This window comes from Galeopterus variegatus, unplaced genomic scaffold, assembly GCF_000696425.1.
Source record: "Galeopterus variegatus unplaced genomic scaffold, G_variegatus-3.0.2 Scaffold1314, whole genome shotgun sequence".
In the NCBI taxonomy this organism is placed as follows: domain Eukaryota; kingdom Metazoa; phylum Chordata; class Mammalia; order Dermoptera; family Cynocephalidae; genus Galeopterus; species Galeopterus variegatus.
Genome location: NW_007727425.1, coordinates 360,100 through 363,812, shown reverse-complemented (window position 1 = coordinate 363,812; position 3,713 = coordinate 360,100).

Here is a 3,713-nt window from a genome sequence, read left to right as displayed (position 1 = left end):
ACATACTGTCAGCTGGCCTGATGGGAAACCCAGATGAATTTGATTGGGGAAAATGTCAGTAAATACATTCCTCTTCATATTTATGATAACGATGTAATTGAAGATGCTGCCTCTGACAAAATCATGAGAAACCACCAGATCCCCAACTGAGAACTATTAGTGTGTAGTGGGAGTTTAGCTATCAAACCTGGTACAAAAAGCAACAACAATCTGCTGAACAAATCCACCTCTCCAAGATAGGAGTTGTTTTGTGTATGGAAGGAGATCCGGTTAATTATTTCATCTCACAGCCAAGGAGTTAACAGGGAGATTACTTGAGCTAATGATCTGCTTTCAGTCCCATTATATTTGTGAAAACAGAGATCACTAAGGGGAAGAAAATTTTGAGTTACCTCAAAAACTATAACTGCTCAGCAAAAATGAATTAGAATATTGCCTAACCTCAATTCTAAGGATGCCTTTCTATAAAACCGTAAGATCTTATTTCCTTTGTGGTTTGGTTCTGGGATTTGTGGAATAGGGAGGGTAACTCTTAAGGGTCCCCCCAGTAATGTTGTCACATAGCTATTTAAAGAGCTGTAAACCTTTAGCATCACACAGAAAACTGAATAAAAGTACTGAATTATTTTTAAAATTGGAAGATAGTCACAGAATCAGTACTATTAGTGCTTAACATCACTAATCTCAATCTACCATGTCAAGGATTCAGTTTTAGAAAGAAAGGCAGGCAGAAATAACTAATTTGGATTCTTGACCATATTAGGGGTTCTCGCCATACATGAAACCATTAATTTGTAGAATTATAGGGATGTGTGGGGTCTGTTATATTTAGTAGGCTATTATTTGCCTGGTAGGTTAACAAGGATTTTTCAGTAATAAACTAACTTTTCCAAACAATGTAAGATTTAACTAGGGAAAGTGAATGCATTCCAACTGACTTGAATGTTACACTAGCATCGTCATGCTGAACTATCTCGCTACATACTGACCTGTTAGAAGTGACAGCATGCAGAGAATTTACAAAATTTATGTCAGAAAATTTAAGACATTTTGTGTTACTTTCAACCAAGAGCCCTAAGAATTGAAGCATCATCTGATATTAATTTTTTATTGGTTTCAGGATCTGCCATAGAAATGATAGGTTAAGACATTTGGAAAACACAGTTCAGCCCAGTTAGACTCACTATTTAGGCTCCACTTTATTTATCTGATTTAAACATGTTGATGAATCACAATAATACATTGAATTTTCAAAAGGAGGGAACAGAACTGTGGTTGTTAGAGCTGGGGAGGAGGCGGAATAATGAAGATCAGCTGTATGTGCGCTCCAGCAATTTCACCTATAAAACTGTGTCCTACATATGTATGTGTCTTATATATGTATAAACTGCCTTTACAAGGCCATTATAGCAACACTGTTTGTAACAAAAAGATGAAACAATCTAAAAATTCACTGGTTACATAAATTATGATAGACCCATACAAAGGAATGGAATGCTATGCAGTCCTGTGTTTATGTACCCATCAATTCACAGTTAATTTCTGATAGAACATTCGAGGTAATAGACACACTTAAAGACTAAGGAGAGTGGGACTGCCTTGTCCTTTCCACCATGTGAGCAAGAAGTTGACAGTCTACAACCCAGAACCTGACCATGCTGGCACTCTGAACTTCCCAGCCTCCAGAACTGAGAGAAATAAATTTTTGTTGTTTACAAGCCACCCAGTCTGGCATTTTGTAATAGCAGCCTGAATGGACTAAGACAAATGTAATGTATTAGGTCTATTTTCCTTATTCATTCATTACCAGTGAACGTTTTGCTTCATTGAAAGCATCATGTTTAATAATATGCACAGAAGAGGGCTGGCTGGTTAGCTCACTTGGGAGAGTGTGGTACTGATAACACGAAGGACAAGGATTCAGATCCCCTTACTGGCCAGCATGCACAATAAGCACATGAAAAGATGCTCAACATAATTTGCCATTAAGAAATGCAAATCAAAACCACAATGAGACACCACTTCACACCCACTAGAAAGGCAATAATCAAAGTAACAGACAATAACAAGTGTTAGCAAGGATGTGGAGAACTTGGAACCCTCATGCATTGCTGGTGGGAATGTAAAATGGTGCAGCTGCTGTGGAAAACAACCGTTCCTCAAAAAACATTGAGGTGCCATATGATCTAGCAATTCCACTCCTAGATACATACCATAGACAAATGAAAACATATGCAAAAGCTTGTACATGAGTGTTTATATTACTAATACTGGCAGCATTATTAATAACGGCCAAAAAGTAGAAAATATCCAAATGGCCATAGATTAATGAATGGTAATATAAAATGTGGTACATCCATGCAATAGAATATTATTAGGCAATAAAAAGGAATGAAGTACTGATACATGCTAAACATAAATGCACCTTGAAAACATTATGCTAAATAAGAAAAAAAAACAGTCACAAAGACCTTAAATTATATGATTCCATTTGATTCTTGATATGAAATAAAATCAAAACAGACAAGAAACTGATTAGTGGATACTTAGGACTGGGAGTTGAGGAGAATGGGGAATAATAGCTAATGGTTTGTTTTAGGAAAGATGAAGATATTCTATAATTAAATTGTAATGATAATTGCATAACCCCATGAATGTACATTGAATTGTACACTTAAAATAGATGAACTTTGTGGTGTGTGAATTAAATATCAATAAAGATATTTTTAAAACTATTCTCAAAAGTAAAATTATTTATAAAAGAAAATATATCTGCATATTTTAAAGCAAACATTTTAACTCTCTACATTGATGACCTAAACTTTAAAAATAACATAAACAGAATAAATTTTCTTGGCATATATTCATGTATTTGATAATTTTCTCAGCTGCATCTGTTTCCAATGTCATGTGTATTTGGTTGAATCATGTTTTCCAAAATTTCACGTCTACCCAGGGCCTATGAACATGATCTTATTTGGAAATTGGTCTTTTTAGATGTAATTCAGTTAATATAATGTAGAGACACAGACACACAGGATATATGGCCATGTGAAGATGTAGACAGAGACTGGAATGATGCATCTCCAAGTCAAGGAAAGCCAGAGATTGCTAGCTGCCAGAAGCTAGAAGAGACAAGTCACGATTCTTCTCTAGAGGCTTCAGAGAGAACACGGTCCTGTCAGCATCTTGATTTTGAACTTCTGACCTCCAGATCTATTAGAAAATAAATTTCTCATGTTTTAAACCACTTAGTTTGTGGCAATTGGCTACGGCAGCCTTAAAATCTAGTATACCATGTAAGTAGTATTTTCCTAAGGAATGTGTTTTTTTAATATGGTTATATTAATATCAGCATTTTCATAAAAATTGCCAGCAATCTTTTCAAAGCCATGTTATGTGATTAAGAAATTTGTAATTTCTGGCAGTTTCAGTTAACTCCTTTCTGTGGACCAAAATTTTAATTGAGAAAATATGCTCTTTACAGGTGCTAATTTACCCAGTAAACTCAGAGCAAATTTTCCAAAAGGAAGACACTCTCAATTCTAATATTTTTCTTTTAAAATGTGTGTTTCAGGCAAATATTTTTGTAAGTCTTATCCTTTTTCATCAGAGTAGTTTTCTTCAAAAAAAAATTCTTATAATCCAAAAATAATCAAACAAGTTGTCTTTAATCATCATTGTTTTAAATATTTCACCAAATTTACATATTA